At 38.2% G+C, this 19,907-nt stretch overlaps 1 long non-coding RNA gene across 1 annotated transcript in view; it reads left to right on the forward strand.

Moving 5' to 3' along the window:
• The first annotated feature begins 3,809 nt into the window (after positions 1–3,809).
• The window catches only part of LOC309628461, a 731,364-nt gene continuing 715,266 nt past the window's right edge, over positions 3,810–19,907 (forward strand). The window contains exon 1 of the long non-coding RNA XR_014244541.1: positions 3,810–11,560. This is a non-coding gene — a long non-coding RNA (uncharacterized lncRNA). The remainder of the gene's footprint in view (positions 11,561–19,907) is intronic.

A 19,907-nucleotide genomic window follows, 5' to 3' on the forward strand; every position in this document is an offset into this window, starting at 1 on the left:
GGCTGGAGCTGATCACGGGGCTTTCTTACCAGGGGGGCGGGATGTCTTTCCAGTCTCTTTGTCCTCATCCTGGCCCCGGACTAATGTTTAGTCAGGTTCCCAGGTTTTGCACACAGGTCTAAGCTCCTCCTTTCTGGCCCAGCTCAACCCTTCTCCTGAGAAGCCAACTCTTCTGCAAAGGCTAGTGAAGCATTAGCCGTTGCGATGAGGAGGGAGGGGGCCGGGGAGGCTGCGTGTTGCAACAGCTTCCAGTACAGGCAGAGAGAACAAACACACAGCTGACCTCGGCCAGAACAAACCTCCCCAACCTTAAGACGGAGCCTGGTACCATAACTCAAATACACCAAATTACCGCAAGTCCTTTCTTAGACCTGCGATGAAGGAACATCATTACTTTTAACCTGTGCCTATGGCAGGTGGAGGCTTTGCCTTCCACCAGGTCTCAGCACGTCACTCTTGCCAGGAATGAATGACACTGGAAATGTATTCCTGCCCCACTGTGTTGGCCATTTTCTTTTTCTTTTTTTTTTAAATTGAAATATAATTAACATATAACATTATATTAGTTTCAACTGTGCAACATGATTTGATATTCGTATATAATATGAAATGATCACCACAATAAGTCTAGTTAACATCTGTCAGCACACATAGTTACAAAAAACTTTTTTTGTGTGTGTGATGAGAACTTTTAAGATCTACCCTCTTAGCAACTTTCAAATATGCAATATGGTACTATTAACTATAATCCCCATGCTGTACATTATATCCCCTGGACTTATTTTATAGCTGGAAGTCTGTAACTTTGGACCCCCTTCACCTATCTATTGACTATTTTCATAGGCTCTCAGTTTGCAGTGGGCTTTTTTTCCCAGATGGTAGCCTAAGGACACATGCCCCACCTCATTTTATTTCTTTTATTTTGTTAACCTTTTTTTTTTTTAATTGAAGTATAGTTAATTGACAATGTTGTTTCAGGTGTACAGCAAAGTAATTCAGTTATATATATATATATATATATGTGTGTATATATATATATATATATATATATATATATATATATATATATATACACTTTTTCAGATTCTTTTCTCATTACAGGTTATTACAAGATATTGAATATAACTCCCTATGCTATACAGTAGGTCCTTATTCATTATCTATTTTACATATAGTAGTGTGTATATGTTAATCCCAAACTCCTAATTTATCTTTCCCCCACCCCATCCCCTTTGGTAACCATAAGTTTGTTTTCTATGTCTTTGAGTCTATTTCTGCTTTGTAAATAAGTTCATTTGTACCATTTTTTTAGATTCCACACAAACGTGATACCATATGATATTCGTCTTTCTCTGTCTAACTTACTTCACTTAGTATGATAATCTCTAGGTCCACCTATGTTGCTGCAAATGGCATTATTTCATTTTTTTATGGCTGAGTAATATTCCATTGTGTAGATACCACACAGCTTCTTTATCCATTCATCTGTTGATGGACACTTAGGTTGCTTCCATGTCTTGGCTACTGTAAATAGTGCTGCAATGAACATTGGAGGGCATACATCCTTTCGAATTATGGTTTTCTCCAGATATATGCCCAGGATTGGGATTGCAGGATCATATGGTAGCTCTATTTTTAGTTTCTTAAGGAATCTCCATACTGTTCTCCACTGTGACTGCACCAATTTATCAATACATTCCCATCGACAGTGTAGTGAGCTTTTGAGCTCAACTCCTCCCTCTGTCTGGAAGCACCAGCTGGTGGGGCACCACACCTGCCGCAGAGGGGATACAAGTCAGGAGCCTACTTTGTTTTCTCTGAGGCTCCATCTCGTTACCACAGAGGAAACCCTGGCTACAGGAGGCAGGGGCTAGGAAAATCCACATCCCATATATGTGACTGGGAGCATAACTGAAGGAAAGGGTGCAAAATGAAATATTAAGCGGGAGCTGTCCTTTTCACTCTGCCCCTAGAGCTTCCTTGTATATTGGGACAACATGTTTATCATCATCTCCTATTGATAATTTACAATTATGCAGTATCATTACCCCCACTTTTAATATCCCTCATTTCATTCTCTGAAAGCAAGCTTACTGCAAATTTTGATTAAATATTTAGTGGGAGAAATACATCTAAATTGAAAGAAATACTAATACTTCAATGTTTAATCCTAAATCTTTACAAAGGAATACTTGTTTTGACTTGAAACAAAGATAAATGTTCCTACTCAGTAAATAATCAATAATTATTATAACAAAATGAGTACATCAAAACCAGATTTGTTGCCTTCTCCTTCCTCCTTAACAGTTATCCTCTCTGACTTACCAATCATTGCCAATCACATCACCAACCACCAGCCAATTAAAGCCTCACAGTCATCCTCCTTGCTTATTCATCTCATCAGTTGTTGAAGCTTATTATTAAAACTATTTTCTCACTGTCATTTCTTTTTTTTTATAAATTTATTCATTTTATTTATTTATTTTTGGCTGCATTGAGTCTTCGTTGTTGCACACGGGCTTTCTCTAGTTGTGGTGAGTGGGGGCTACTCTTCACTGTGGTGTGCAGTCTTCTCATTGCAGTGGCTTCTCTCTGTAGTGTTGCAGAGCACTGGCTCTAGACACACGGGCTTCAGTAGTTGTGGCACGAGGGCTCAGTAGTTGTGGCTTGCAGGCTCTAGAGCTCAGACTCTGTAGTTGTGGCACACGGGTTTAGTTGCTCCGCGGCATGTGGGATCTTCCCAGACCAGGGTTCGAACCCGTGTCCCCTGCATTGGCAGTCTGATTCTTTTTTTTTCTTTTTAACATCTTTATTGGAGTATAATTGCTTTGCAATGGTGTGTTAGTTTCTGCTGTATAACAAAGTGAATCAGCTTTACATAAACATATATCCCCATATCTTCTCCCTCTTGCGTCTCCCTCACACCCTCCTTATCCCACCCCTCTAGGTGGACACAAAGCACCGAGCTGATCTCCATGTGCTATGAGGCTGCTTCCCACTAGCTATCTATTTTACATTTTGTAGTGTATATATGTCCAGGCCACTCTCTCACTTCAGCCCAGCTTACCCTTCCCCCTCCCCATGTCCTCAAGTCCATTCTCTACGTCTGCATCTTTATTCCTGTCCTGCCCCTAGGTTCTTCAGAACCATTTTTTTTTTTTTTAGATTCCATATATATGTGTTAGCATACAGTATTTGTTTTTATCTTTCTGACTTACTTCACTCTGTATGACAGTCTCTAGGTCCATCCACCTCACTACAAAAATCTCAATTTCATTTCTTTTTATGGCTGAGTAATATTCCATTGTATATATGTGCCACATCTTCTTTATCCATTCATCTGTCAATGGACACTTAGGTTTCTTCCATGTCCTGGCTATTGTAAATAGAGCTGCAATGAACATTGTGGTACATGACTCTTTTTGAATTATGGTTTTCTCAGGGTATATGCCCAGTAGTGGGATTACTGTGTCATATGGTAGTTCTATTTTTAGTTTTTTAAGGAACCTCCATATTGTTCTCCATAGTGGCTGTATCAATTTACATTCCCACCAACAGTGCAAGAGGGTTCCCTTTTCTCCACACCCTCTCCAGCATCTACTGTTTGTTTGTAGATTTTTTGATGATGACCATTCTGACCAGAGTGAGGTGATACCTGATTGTAGTTTTGATTTGCATTTCTCTAATGATTAGTGATGTTGAGCATCCTTTCATGTGTTTGTTGGCAATCTGTATATCTTCTTTGGAGAAATATCTGTTTAGGTCTTCTGCCCATTTTTGGATTGGGTTGCTTGTTTTTTTTTATATTTTGGAGATTAATCCTTTGTCCGTTGATTCATTTCCAAATATTTTCTCCCATTCTGAGGGTTGTCTTTTCGTCTTGTTTATGGTTGCCTTTGCTGTGCAAAAGCTTTTAAGTTTCATTAGATCCCATTTGCTTATTTTTGTTTTTATTTCCATTTCTCTAAGAGGTGGGTCAAAAAGGATCTTGCTGTGATGTATGTCATAGAGTGTTCTGCCTATGTTTTCCTCTAAAAGTTTGATAGTGTCTGACCTTACATTTAGGTCTTCAATCCATTTTGAGTTTATTTTTGTGTATGGTGTTAGGGAGTGTTCTAATTTCATTCTTCTGCATGTAGCTGTCCAGTTTTCCCAGCACCGCTTATTGAAGTGGCTGTCTTTTCTCTGTTGTATATTCTTGCCTCCTTTATCAAAGATAAGGTGGACCATATGTGTGTGGGTTTATGTCTGGGCTTTCTATCCTGTTCCATTGATCTATATTTCTGTTTTTGTGCCAGTACCATACTATCTTAATTACTGTAGCTTTGTAGTATAGTCTGAAGTGCAGGAGCCTGATTCCTCCAGCTCTGTTTTTCTTTCTCAAGATTGTTTTGGCTATTCAGGGTCTTGCGTTTCCATACAAATTGTGAAATTTTGTGTTCTAGTTCTGTGAAAAATGCCGTTGGTAGTTTGATAAGGATTGCATTGAATTTGTGGATTGCTTTGGGTAGTGTAGTCATTTTCACAATGTTGATTGTTCCAATCCAAGAACAAGAACATATCTCTCCATCTGTTTGTATCATCTTTAATTTCTTTCATCAGTGTCTATAGTTTTCTGCATACAGGTCTTTTGTCTGCTTAAGTTAGGCTTATTCCTAGGTATTTTATTCTTTTTGTCACCATGGTAAATGGGATTGTTTCCTTAATTTCTCTTTCTGATCTTTCACTGTTATTGTATAGGAGTGCAAGATGTTTCTGTGCATTAATTTTTTATCCTGCTACTTTACGAAATTCATTGATTACCTCTAGTAGTTTTCTGGTATCATCTTTGGGATTCTCTATGTATAGTATCATGTCATCTGCAAACAGCGACAGTTTTACTTCTTCTTTTCCAATTTGGATTCCTTTTATTTCTTTTTCTTCTCTGATTGCTGTGGCTAAATCTTCCAAAAATATGTTGAATAATAGTGGTGAGAGTGGGCAACCTTGTCTTTTTCCTGATCTTAGTGGAAATGGCTTCAGTTTTTCACGACTGAGAATGATGCTGGCTGTGGGTTTGTCATATATGGCCTTTAGTATGTTGAGGAAAGTTCCCTCTATGCCTACTTTCTGAAGAGTTTTTATCATAAATGGGTATTGAATTTTGTCAAAAGCTTTCTCTGCATCTATTGAGATGATCATATGGTTTTTCTCCTTCAATTTGTTAATATGGTGTATCACATTGATTGATTTGCGTATATTGAAGAACCCTTGCATTCCCTGGATAAACCCTACTTGATCACGGTGTATGATCCTTTTAATGTGCTGTTGGATTCTGTTTGCTAGTATTTTGTTGAGGATTTTTGCATCTATGTTCATCAGTGATATTGGTCTATAGTTTTCTTTTTTTATGACATCTTTGTCTGGTTTTGGTATCAGGGTGATGGTGGTCTCGTAGAATGAGTTTGGGAGTGTTCCTCCCTCTGCTGTATTTTGGAAGAGTTTGAGAAGAATTGGTGTTAGCTCTTCTCTAAATGTTTGATAGAATTTGGGTAGGTGGATTCTTAACCACTGCACCACCAGGGAAGCCCTCACTGTCACTTCTGTTTTATTGCTATTTTCTATTTACATGGCCAATGTCCTAGAGAAGACTCTTTTTTTTCTTGTCTAGACTGCTTGTTTATGCTGCCTATTAACTGATTTCCCTTCCTCCACTTCAGTTACCTCCTGCTCCATATCAGTTGTCATATTGCAGACAGATTCATCTTCCTATAAATGGAGCTCTGATTATTACTTTCACCTGCTCAAAAACCTTCCATGACTTTCTATATCCCATCACAGTGAATGTAAACATAATAAATGTCCCTTCCTACCACTGCTACTTTTTCTCTCTTGATTGTATTTCCTGCACTCTCTAGTCTAACCAAACTGAATCACATAATATCCCTAATGTGCACCATATTGTCCCATCTCTCACATGTGTTTCTTGCTTTACATGCTGCTCCCTCAGCCTAGATTGCCTTCACACACACTCCTGCATCTCTGGCTGTGTCTTGATTCCTGCTTCCTCCAAAACCAAAACCCAAGCTCTGGAGGCCAGCTCCACTTCTTTCATAGCATTTATAGCAACCTAGAATTGTATATACACAGGCTGCATCCACCTCATTAGATTGTAAACTGATTTTTATGGCTATTGTCCCTAGCATAACAATATTAAACACTCAATAATGATTTGATGACACTAAATTGAATTGGGCTGGAATAAATAAAGTTTAAGTAAAGTTTACATTTCTAATAGCCCTTAAAACTTCCAAATTGCAAAAATAAATGACTTTGGCAAGGGTAATTATGTAAAGGTAAATGAATAATCAATTAGAAAGTAGCTATTGGTAAGGTGGTTATATAAAAATTACTAATTAGAAATCAATATAGCCATCGTCTACAGAAACAACCAGTTAAAATATATAACAGAAGAAAAAAATTGCACTTATAATTTCCACCACACAGACTCAACTAGATAAAATATCTAAGGAAAAATTTAACAAGAAATAAGCAAGAAGATTGATATTATTAAAAATTCCAAATAATACTATCAGGATACAAAATAAGAACTGGAAAAAAACTCATGCTCTATGCCTAAATAAAAAGAATCAATAAAAGTATCAATTATTTCCATGATAATTTAGAACTGTATTGATATTGCAATAAAGCTAAAAATGAGATTTTTTTTCTTCTTCTCCTTCCTTTCTTTCTTCCTTTTTTAAGAACTAGATAAGATGTTTCTAAAGCTCAAATGAAAAAAAGAGAGAAAATTATCTTGGAAAATTCTAAACAAGAGGAAGAAAAATGAGGGCAAAACTATCTCTCAAATATTAAAGCATATTATAAATCCATAATTTTTTAAACAATGTGATATTGATTTTTTAAATAATGTAATACTGTAGGTAGATAGATAAATATTGTTGAGATATAAGCCTAAATATAATTTGGTGTTTAGTACAATCAAGTTGGCATTGCATATCAGTGATGACAGAAAAAATTATTCAATATATGGCATTAGTACGGTGTTAGGATAATTGGGACGCTATCTGCAACTAACTGCAGGTTGATACTGTAATGCTCCCCAGAGGAGAGAGCATCTTGTTGTCTAATTTAGGTGGAAATGCCACCTAAATTAATTCTACCCATCAAAGATGAAATGATAATAGAACCAGTATGCTCGCCTTATGAAAAGGTGTACGTCCTACCAGTAAGTGTGTTGGGCAGAGCATGTTGTCATTGTAGTTCTTTTTGTTGAAGACCATAAAATATTGATTTCTTGAATGTAAGGTAACAATTTATAACTTTATGTTTACCCTTTATGTTAACATATATATAATATATATATAACTTCATACTCACAAGGTTAATAAACAGTTAAATTGAGGAAATTGGAAATTCTATCTTATCCAGTTTTAGAAGTGTAGTATATTCTGGTTTTTGCTGACTTGCCTTGGAATCTGATATGTGTTATCAGAATTTTAAAGAAATGACTTGTTTTTTTACCACAATCTCAAGTCCTAAATCTGAATCCTATCAGAAAAGATGCTCTCTGAGAGAAAATGGCCATCAGTGACTTAGTGACCTACATTGGCCTTGCATTCAGTCACTTAGGTTTGTTAAATTTTAACTAGTTGTTCTCATCCATGTTTGGGACACTTTTTTTCTCTGATAAATTGTAAATGATTAATGAATTCCAGGAAAGAAGAGTATTTCTTAAATCAAATTTTTTCTACTTCCCAGTTGGTTTTCTGAGAAAATAGCAGAGGTAATATTTAAGCCAAAATAATCATTTTATTTAATGCAGAGGTCAATGAGCTTGCTTACTGGAATAATAATTTTCCAAATCACCTATTATCCAACTATTTGTGCTCTGATTTGAAAATATCATTTTCAAATATTTCAAAATATTGCTAACAGTCTTCATGTATATTGATCATTCACCCTATGAGCTCCCTTTTCTGTTTTGTTCACCTCTGCTCCAAATTGTTTGCTGAATTTGAACTGGATTATGTAGAGTTAAATTTAAAACATCCTGACCTGTGACAAATGATAAAGGCCTAAAGGAATAATAGAAAGAACCACTGATTCTGAGCATCATCTTTATGTTTGACGTCATGCTGTAGTTTAGTTGATGTTGTTTTGTATATTCTGTCATTTATCCTCACAACAAACCTTGGAGGTAGATCTGATTATCTGCATCTTATGAATGAAGAGAGTCTTTGGGAGGTTATGGTGATATATGCAAGGTCACTGTGCCAGAACGGGGTTCCAAACCCTTGGTTTCAGTGCCTGCACTCTTAACCATGACTGTAAATAGAATCATGAAACACTTCTTAATCTAAGGTGATATACAGATACAAAATGTTATTATGAGAACCAAAGTTATTCACTGATGGAATGGGTTGCTAGTGGAGTTTATGGATTTTAAAAAATAATGTGTGTATGCATATGCACAGGTGTGTGTGATTGTATGAACATATATTTACATCTATCTTATCTAGCTAATCTGCCTATCTGTCTTCTTCTCTGGATTAGAAACAAGGTTGACTGTTACTGTCTTTCTCAAACCTGAATTTTAGTTATTTTATAACGCTTGTATTTTCAGTCCAATTTTAGATGGAAGCAGTTTTTCAATGCTGACCACATGGTTCAAGTAAATAGGAGTTGATGAATTGAATTCTCTCAGTAGCTTAAAGGAAGATACATCAATTGGGTGGTCCAAGGAAGCTCAAATCAATGCTGACAATGATATGTCTATTTTTCTAACAAGAAACCATTTATAGATCTAATTTATAGCCTTACTCTTCAGAATTGGATTTCCTCAAAATAGGCAGAAAGAAATGACCTGTTGACACTGTTGAAAATCAGTCCAACCTAAGTTGTCTGTTAGAATATTTGCTTTGTTTATAAAAATAGCCCAGGGAAAGTGAAAATGAAAATGTTTTCTTGATAGTCTATGAATAATGTGCTTTTGGTTTCACTATGTAAATCAAAGACAGAAAAACAACGTGTGGCACATAATATAGAGTTCTCCCTGGGGGTGGGGCAGCAGTCACAGGTTGGGTTTTGAGCTTCTTAACTTTACAAAGAAATTTTCATTGGATGTGACCATGGAGGCATCTGGCTGAGGGCAGGGATGTTCAAAAAGTGCTACGGATGAGATTTAATTAATTATGGATGAAATTATGCAACTAAGTGCGTTAAGAGAGAAGGATTATCCTAATCTGAATTACATCCAGAGCCCAAAATGGCCAAGAATCAGCCATTTTTAATACTGGCTGGAGATTAAGGAATGTGCTGAGGCTGCCCTGGATTGACACAAATTGGAATGGAGAAGTTAGATTTAAGTGTTTGCTGTGCCAAGTTGGTCCATTACTGAGTTTCTGGTGTGTTTGTTTGTTTGTTTGTTTCTATCTTCATGAAATTTGCAATTTGAGATCCCTTGTCCTATGAAAGAATTTTCGCTATTAATTTTCATTCCTCTGAGAAACTCTGGTCATTTTTGTCCAACAAATTATCTTTGGAGAAAAACAATTATCTATTCCCAAAGAAGGAGGGAAAATAAGAATGCTGTCAGATCAACAAAATGATTCATCTTATCTCACTTAATGCCTACATTTACTTTAACATTCTGTCTTGAATGAGGGCAAATAAACATTTGTAAGACTTGTATCTTTGTTTTAAATTGTAACTGCTTGGGTTAGTTTACTACCTTACTGTGATTGTACTATAATCCTTTCTGTTCCAAGTTAAGTTCACAAAGAATACACTGTGTATAAAGGCTAACTTCTTATTGACATTTCGAAGGATGTTGCTTCATCCCTGAAAGGTGACATGTGTTGCTACTCTTCTTCCAGCAGAGATTGCTGTGTATGTTTTACCTTGAGTGATGGCACAGTGACCTCTGATCAGTAAACAAAGATATGATTTGTAAAAGCCCAAATATTTACTGAATGTTTTGCAAGGAAGACCAGAGTGTAAACCACACTCTTGGTTGATTACTATTGTGCCTGCAGGACTAACTAGGACAAACTTATCCATCAAGAAACAAAATAAGTCAAAATTCAGAACACTGTGTCTCATATTTTATAAACAACACAGGGGAAATTCCATTAACCAAGATCCAGGAAACCAATTGCTTAATCATGCACCCCTCTAGGTCAGAAAATACCCAATATTCTTATTTCAGCACTTCCTGTGGATCTCACCCAATATGCCATATTAGGTTAATTTCATTGATATCTAATTCTGCATCATCGCATTATGGGTGTGGAAGTTCCCTTCTTCACACCCCTCCTCATGTCCTCCTCACGTGGCAAACTGCCTCTGGCTCTGACACACAGACTGTATAGCATCATCCTAGGAAAATTCCTGAAATAATGCTTAATCAAATATGCACCCCCAAATTTGGTTAAAGGGTCACTGAACACCTTCCCATGATGCTCCTCCACTGGATCTCAGGCCAAATGCTTATTGAGCATGTACTATACACCAGGCCCTCCTTGTCCAACACAATAAGCAAAATAGACAAAATCCTCCTCTTAAGAAGTTTACCCTCTAGTGGAGAGAAGGAGGCGATAAACAACATATTATGTAATGTCAATCGGTGACAAAGACTGTGAACAAAAATAAAAAAGACCTCAGGGAGTCAGTGCTAGTTGAGGTCTGGTGATCTGGGAAGCACTCTGCTGAGTGCTGTGACTTTGTTGGGTTTGTGGTGGGAGAGTTGCCAAGTGCGTGGCTGGCTCACCATTGCCACTTGGAAGTCCCCTGGAGGGTGGTTGGTTTGGGGCCAACATACATATTTTTTTGATTTGGGGTTGTCAGAAATTTGACAAGCCCACGTAAGTGACAGAGTGAGAATAAAGTAGAGGAACCCTGTGAAAATTAGCCCCAAAACACCACGAAGTCTATCTACTCACATCTACTCACTACTGTCAAGTCTGGGATCCTCTGATGATGCCATTTTCCTCATCAAAAGCCTCCAAGGACTCCTTATCTCCTACCCAATTAAATATAAACTTCTTGGCCTTGTATTTAACCTTCTCTGCAAAAATATGCCCAGTATAACTTATCAGCCAGATCTTCTAAGTCAAATTGAGGTTATCACAATACCATAAAATTTTAAGATATTATTATAATCATGTAATAACTAATTAATTAAAATAAATTTTATGAAGCCCCATGAAGGCAAGGATTCTTATCCACTGTTATCTGCAGCCCTTCAAACAGTGCAATCAATAAATATCTGTTGAATAAATAAAACATATTTCATGAAAATATTACTAAATACTAAATATTACTGGAACAATAAAATAAAATATTAAAATGCAGTTTGAGGGCTTCCCTGGTAGCGCAGTGGTTGAGAATCTGCCTGCCAATGCAGGGGACACGGGTTCGAGCCCTGGTCTGGGAAGATCCCACATGCCGCGGAGCAACTAGGCCCGTGAGCCACAACTACTGAGCCTGCGCGTCTGGAGCCTGTGCTCTGCAACAAGAGAGGCTGCGATAGTGAGAGGCCCGCGCACCGCGATGAAGAGTGGCCCCTGCTTGCCGCAACTAGAGAAAGCCCTCGCACAGAAACGAAGACCCAACACAGCCAAAAATAAAAATATAAAAATAAATAAATTAATTTTAAAAAAAAATAAATAAAATAAAATAAAATGCAGTTTGAGGCAGAACACATGACCATTAAGGGGCTTACAAGGTCAGTCAAGAAAAGAAAAGACAAAGTACACCAGCCTTGAAAACATGTTTCAGAGCGAAATCTGTTCTCAGATGCAGCAAGACAATCAGATACCACAGGGCGGGTCAGTTATAAAATGGGAGCAGTTGCCCATGGATGAACCATGGCGATTCTTCTATGTCTGCATTTGAGTGGCATCAGGAGGGGAGATAGACACTCACTGTGACTTTGTGACTGAAGGGGACCTCACATGTATTTAATTTTTGGAAAACAAAAGCAAAACTATATAACACTTTAAAACAAATACAAGTTTGAATGATGGCCATAAAATAGGCTGGACAAGTTCCCAGATGCCAAACACCAGGAAGAACTTCCAGGACCTGACAGTCACTGGAAGCCTCTCTGGATCCTCTCTGGATCCTCTCTATGAAGTGTAAGGAGAGAAGGCTACACACAGACCTCTGAGCTACTCCCACTTGCCTGGAACAAGTGGGTTCTAACCAAATAGCAAAACCTTAACAAAGTTAAATAAAATTCTAGAAGATGGGAAATAGAAGAATTTATAATAGCATTGTGTTTGGGAGCTACATCAGGCCCCTGCACTAACATAAGAAAGTCTGGAGCATGCTGGACTTGGGTTAGTGTGTGTGGTAAGGAAAGCAAAAGGCCCTTCACTTGCCCTTTCCCTTAGGCTTGTCTGCCTGGTCCCGTGCTTTAGCCCAGCTCACTAACCTGTGCTCCAGGCCAGCATTAATATGAGGGGTCATGGCCTATATTTGGGAATCTTGCAGGGTTTTGTGTTCCTGAGCCCATTCCACTCCTCAGCTACCATTTGCAATGAGCCTCAGACTGCCACACCCCTGCCTGCTGTGAGGAAACCCTGGCCCAGCTCCCCAGCCTACTTGAGCATGTTGTGACACCTTCTTTCTCCTTTCAGGAGTCTTGCCTACTTCCTGCTCTTCCAAAAACAGGGTCTGAAACACTCATGTGGTATGAATGGATTGATCTACCCTGAGGTGTTACTTCTACCAAGATTGAAATTTAAACTTGAGATAAAACTAGAAACCAAAGATATGAGCTTCTAAAGATAGGATTTTAGGAAACAGTCAGCTCTTGGGAGAGAATTACGGGATCAAATAACATAAATGAGGTGACTAAGAGTAGTTGTATAAAGCAATTTAATGGTGTAAGGACAATATTTTATTTCTATATTAAATACTTGGATTTTCTTCTACGTGACTTTTTCCTTAAAATGCTCCTTAGATTTCTGTTGTAGTTTGTTTAAAGACGCAGATTCCTCAACTTCCTTCCAAATCTACCAAATCAGTGTATCAGGGTATGGACCCTACTATGCCCAGGAAAGTAGGGGAATTCCCTGCCTTACACTGGACTGCAGAGTCATCACACCTGCTTTACATAAGGGGCCCAATTTCTACTCAGCAATCTCAAAGCTCGCATAATTCCGCTTTGTTATATTTTATTCTGAAGACACGTGAAATTATTTACTGTGACAAAACGAATAAAAAACCAAACTGCATCAGTTCCTTCTATTTAAGTTAAAATTAGATTTTTGGTAATTCAATTTATTGATATGTACTGCTTTATGAGTTTTGCTTCAATGCTGCCAAAAGAATGAAAAGTAGACTGGCGCCAAGTCCAAGGCCTTAACACAGCACAGGAGTCCTTGCACGTACAAAGGGCTCAAGAAATAGTTTGGAGAGATGCAAGCACTTTACAGAAATAGACTAGAAAGGACTTAGGGAAGGACTGAATTGGGAGGATGTGGAAGGGAGGAAAGGGTCAAAGATAATAACTCTGAGGAGTCGAGGAGATGGGAGACCATTAACAGAAATAGGAAAATGAGAAGAAGAAAGTGGTTTAGGGGAGAGAGAAGATGGGACCAATTTCCAACATTTTAAGTTTGAGCAGTAGCAAGACCTGTAATAGGTGATAGCTTAGGAATGCTGGAGACAGAGCTTTGGGAATGAGAATGGACGTTTAGTCAATGGTAGACAATGAGAGTTTCCCAGAAGAAAATATGGTATGAAAATAAAAGGTCCTGAGAACAGAACTTGGACCTGAATTTCAGGCGCTCAGAACAGACAGATAAGGAAAGAATGGCTCTGTTCCTGCCGCATGCCCCAATCCTACAAACGTACAAAGACTTTCAGATCTCCAAAGTGAAATCCCTCAGACTTGAGTTCACCTATTTATATGGGCCTTGGAATGCTTTCAAATTAAAAAACAATAAACAATATTATATAGAGAGAACCTTCTCTGTTGGATAATATGTCCAACAGTACAGAATGAGTAGTGGAGTACTCATTTTATTTATTTCTTGTCCTATGGAGCCAGGAGCAGGTAGACTGTCTAGTGAATAGATTTTGTTTTGTTTTCCAAAAATTAAATACATGTACTGAATTTCCTGAGGGTCTTGGAGGAATATGCTGGATTGCATAGTGAATGGGTTTAATATCACACGTGTTATTGTAGATGTCCATGATTACGTAGGGCTTGGCTAGAGCTAGTGACCAGAGTATAAGGAATTTTAAGCATGCTTTCTTTTCAGGCCCTAGGGTGGAAGGCAGACCCTCTCCGATATGTAATATAACAGCGCCGCCTGCTGGTGAAATTAGACAACAGTCACACGGGTGGATGCACACCTCTCCACTCAAACTGCCTCATAGATTCTTGCAGGTAAAATATCCTCCTACCCATTCCTTTTGCATGTATATTATTTATTGTCTGAATGTTAGATTTCTCTGCTTTTGTGCTGATGAAGGGATGGTGAGGTGGGAATCAATCATCAGCCACTGCCAATGACCAGCATTCAAAGTGGGTTCTCAGGTCAGAACCCTGAACCTAGAATTCGGGTGTGCATCAGTTTGGGCCTGGTCGAGCTGTGGGTGCTGGGTATGTTTGGCTGCATTTCCTACTGGGTCTTAGGATGTTACATAAATAAGCCAAAGATGGCCCCTGTATATTGGCTCCTGACTTGTGAAGACAACAGGCTGGGATCCATGAACTCAAAAGCCTGTGGGCACCAAAGCCAAATTTTCATATTTACAATGTATTCAGTTGTTTTAAACACAGCCTAGATGAGCAGATTTTTAGCGGTTTAGAAATGGCCTGCTTTGCATACCCTGAGAAACCGCCTCCAGCATCTGCGAGCCATAGACCAGAGAAACTTCGTAGCTGTTAAGAGACTTCACTCTGCTGCTGCCCTTTGGTAGAGTCCTGACACAGAGACTCCCAGAGGGGCTGCTGAGCGCGCTCATCTAAATGTGTAGGTCCCTCCCCCACCCCCTCTCCCTGGGAGTTCCCTTACCCTCCTACTCTTCTGGGTGCTGCCCTGTTCCGCCAGAGCCTCTGATGGTCCCATGCTGTGTGGGACTCCCCTCCCCACCTCCTGCATGCAAACCTATCAAAGTGTTGCCCCAAACCTTTGGTCCTATCTTTCTCCTTGATCAGACCCAGTATCCCTTGAACTCACTATATTGGGCAGAATAGGCCTTGCCTGGGCAGGGAGAAAGAGATGAGCTTCATAAACGGACATAAACCAAGTTGTTGTATGGTCATGGCCATACACATCCTCTGTGCTTCCTCTTTGATTGCTCTTGTTCCCCTTCAGAAAACAACAGTATTTCCCAAATAGGAGCCCAGAGGGATTGGTGGTACTGGCTGTCCCTTCTCAAAGTGTCCTGGAGGCCCGGCTGCAAAGAGGATGAAAGCTCAGTGTGTAGGTGCTTAAGTATGCTGTGCGCTCCTCAGGGAAGAGATGTCCCCTCTGTGTACAATGGCAGGACTGTCTAACTCTGCATTTAGTCAAGGCCGCCTGTGTTCTCAGCATTGCTAGTGGAGTGCAGGAATGATGGAGATGCTTGGAGAGAAAGTCCAGCTCAGCATTAAGCCTGAGAAAGGGCATGAGGGACTGAGTCTAAAGCCCAGGGGCTCAGTATTTGAAGGTTATGAAAGCTTCACATGCTTTCCAGGCAATTCCTTCTCTCTCTGGATGGCTAAATGTACAAAAATAGCATCTCTCTTCCTGTGGTTAGTTAAGGATCAGACTGATGGATACCAGTCCAGTCTTGCCTGAACCACTTACCAGCTCTGTGATCCTGGACAGGTCCTTAGCCTCCCTGTGCCTACATTTTTTGCCTGTAACATGGAGACAATAACAATACCCACCTTGTAGATTTGCTGTGAGGATTAAGGGAGGCAGTGTAACATGAGAGCTCAGAACACTGACACTGGAGACAAGACCACCTGTGTTTTTTTTTAATTTTTAATTTCATTTTATTTTATTTTTTATACAGCAGGTTCTCACTAGTTATCCATTTTATACATATTAGTGTATATATGTCAACCCCAATCTCCCAATTCATCACACCACCACCATCCCCCTACCACTTTTCCCCCTTGGTGTCCATACATTTGTTCTCTACATCTGTGTTTCTATTTCTGTCCTGCAAACCGGTTCATCTGTACCATTTTTCTAGGTTCCACATATATGCACTAATATACGATATTTGTTTTTCTCTTTCTGACTTACTTCACTCTGTATGTCAGTCTCTAGATCCATCCACGTCTCTACAAATGACCCAGTTTCGTTCCTTTTTAGGGCTGAGTAATTTTCCATTGTATATATGTGCCATATCTTCTTTATCCATTTGTCTGTTGATGGGAATTTAGGTTGCTTCCATGACCTGGCTATTGCAAATAGTGCTGCAATGAACATTGGGGTGCATGTGTGTTTTTGAATTATGGCTTTCTCTGGGTATATGCCCAGTAGTGGGATTGCTGGGTCGTATGGTAATTCTATTTTTAGTTTTTTAAGGAACCTCCATACTGTTCTCCATAGTGGCTGTATCAATTTACATTCCCACCAACAGTGCAAGAGGGTTCCCTTTTCTCCACACCCTCTCCAGCATTTGTTGTTTGCAGATTTTCTGATGATGCCCATTCTAACTGGTGTGAGGTGATACCTCATTGTAGTTTTGATTTGCATTTCTCTAATAATTAGTGATGTTGAGCAGGTTTTCATGTGCTTCTTAGCCATCTGTATGTCTTCTTTGTAGAAATGTCTATTTAGGTCTTCTGCCCATTTTTGGATTGGGTGGTTTGGTTTTTAATATTGAGCTGCATGAGCTGTTTATATATTTTGGAGATTAATCCTTTATCCGTTGATTCATTTGCAAATATTTTCTCTCATTCTGAGGTTGTATTTTCATCTTGTTTGTAGTTTCCTTTGCTTTGCAAAAGCTTTTAAGTTTCATTAGGTTCCATTGTTTCATTTTTGCTTTTATTTCCATTACTCTAGAAGGTGGATCAAAAACGATCTTGCTGTGATTTATGTCAAAGAGTGTTCTTCCTATGTTTTCCTTTAAGAGTTTTATAGTGTCCAGTCTTACATTTAGGTCTCTAATCCATTTTGAGTTTATTTTTTGTGTATGATGTTAGGGAGTGTTCTAATTTCATTCTTTTACATGTAGCTATACAGTTTTCCCAACACCACTTATTGAAGAGACTGTCTTTTCTCCATTGTATATCCTTGCCTCCTTTGTCATAGATTAGTTGACAAACTAAAACTAGACGCATGGGTTTATCTCTGGGCTTTCTATCCTGTTCCGTTGATCTATATTTCTGTTTTTGTGCCAGTACCATATTGTCTTGATTACTGTAGCTTTGTAGTATAGTCTGTAGTGCAGGAGACTGATTCCTCGAGCTCCATTTTTTTCCCTCAAGACTGCTTTGGCTATTCGGGGTCTTTTTTGTCTCCATACAAATTTTAAGATTTTTTGCTCTAGTTCTGTAAAAAATGCCATTGGTAATTTGATAGGGATTGCATTGAATCTGTAGATTGCTTTGGGTAGTATAGTCATTTTCACAATGTTGATTCTTGCAATCCAAGAACTTGGCATATCTCTCCATCTGTTTGTATCATCTTTAATTTCTTTCATCAGTGCCTTATAGTTTTCTGCATACAGGTCTTTTGTCTACCTATGTAGGTTTATTCCTAGGTATTTTATTCTTTTTGTTGCAGTGGTAAATGGGACTGTTTCCTTAATTTCTCTTTCAGATTTTTCAACATTAGTGTATGGGAATGCAAGAGATTTCTGTGCATTAATTTTGTATCCTGCAACTTTACTAAATTCAGTGATTAGCTCTAGTAGTTTTCTGGTGGCATCTTTAGGATTCTCTAGGTATAGTATCATGTCATCTGCAAACAGTGACAGTTTTACTTCTTCTTTCCCAATTTGGATTCCTTTTATTTCTTTTTCTTCTCTGATTGCTATGGCTAGGACTTCCAAAACTATGTTGAATAACAGCGGCGAGAATGGACATCCTCGTCTTGTTCCTGATCTTAGAGGAAATGCTTTCAGTTTTTCACCATTGAGAATGATGTTTGCTCTGGGTTTGTCATATATGGCCTTTATTATGTTGAGGTAGGTTCACTCTATGCCTACATTCTGAAGAGTTTTTATCATAAATGGGTGTTGAATTTTGTCAAAAGCTTTTTCTGCATCTATTGAGATGATCATATGGTTTTTATTTTTCAATTTGTTAATATGGTGTATCACATTGATTGATTTGCATATATTGAAGAATCCTTGCATCGCTGGGATAAATCCCACTTGATCATGGTGTATGATCCTTTTAATGTGTTGTTGGATTCTGTTTACTAGTATTTTGTTGAGGATTTTTGCATCTATATTCATCAGTGATATTGGTCTGTAATTTTCTTTTTTTGTAGTATCTTTGTCTGGTTTTGGTATCAGGGTGATGATGGCCTCATAGAATGAGTTTGGGAGTGTTCCTTCTTCTGAACATTTTAGGAAGAGTTTTAGAAGGATGGGTGTTAGCTCTTCTCTAAATGTTTGATAGAATTCACCTGTGAAGCCATCTGGTCCTGGACTTTTGTTTGTTGGAAGATTTTTCATCACAGTTTCAATTTCATTACTTGTGATTGGTCTGTTCATATTTTCTATTTCTTCCTGCTTCAGTCTTGGAAAGTTATACCTTTCTAAGAATTTGTCCATTTCTTCCAGGTTTTCCACTTTATCGGCATAGAGTTGCTTGTAGTACTCTCTTATGATGCTTTGTATTTCTGCAGTGTCAATTGTTACTTCTTCTTTTTCATTTCTAACTATGTTGATTTGAGTCTTCTCCCTTTTTTTCTTGATGAGTCTGGCTAAGGGTTTATCAATTTTGTTTATCTTCTCAAAGAACCAGCTCTTAGTTTTATTGATCTTTGCTATTGTTTTCTTTGTTTCTATTTCATTTATTTCTGCTCTGATCTTTATGATATCTTTCTTTCTGCTAACTTTGGGTTTTGTTTGTTCTCTTTCCTCTAGTTCCTTTAGGTGTAAGGTTAGATTGTTTATTTGAGGTTTTTCTTGTTTCTTGAGGTAGGCTTGTATTGCTATAAACTTCCCTCTTAGAACTGCTTTTGCTGAATCCCATAGGTTTTGGATCGTCACGTTTTCATTGTAATTTGTCTCTAGGTATTTTTTGATTTCCTCTTTGATTTCTTCAGTGATCTCTTGGTTATTTAGTAACATATTGTTTAGCCTCCATGTGTTTGTGTTTTTCACATTTTTTTCCCTGTAAGTCATTTCTAATCTCATACTGTTGTGGTCAGGAAAGATGCTTGATATGATTTCAATTTTCTTAAAGTTACTGAGGCTTGATTTGTGACCCAAGATATGATCTATCCTGGAGAATGTTCCATATGCACTTGAGAAGAAAGTGTAATCTGCTGTTTTTGGATGGAATGTCCTATAAATATCAATTAAATCTATCTGGTCTATTGTGTCATTTAAAGCTTTTATTTCCTTATTAATTTTCTGTTTGGATGATCTGTCCATTGGTGTGAGGTGTTACAGTCTCCCACTATTATTGTGTTAGTGTTGATTTCCTCTTTTATAGCTGTTAGCAGTTGCCTTATGTTTTGAGGTGCTCCTATGTTGGGTGCATATATATTTATAATTGTTATATCTTCTTCTTGGATTGATCCCTTGATCATTATGTAGTGTCCTTTCTTTTCTCTTGTAACATTCTTTATTTTAAAGTCTATTTTATGTGATATGAATATTGCTACTCCAGCTTTCTTTTGATTTCCATTTGCATGGAATATCTTTTTCCATCCCCTCACTTTCAGTCTGTATGTGTCCCTAGGACTGAAGTGGGTCTCTTGTAG

The sequence above is a fragment of the Balaenoptera borealis genome, assembly GCF_965194805.1.
Source record: "Balaenoptera borealis genome assembly, chromosome: 4".
NCBI classification, from domain to species: domain Eukaryota; kingdom Metazoa; phylum Chordata; class Mammalia; order Artiodactyla; family Balaenopteridae; genus Balaenoptera; species Balaenoptera borealis.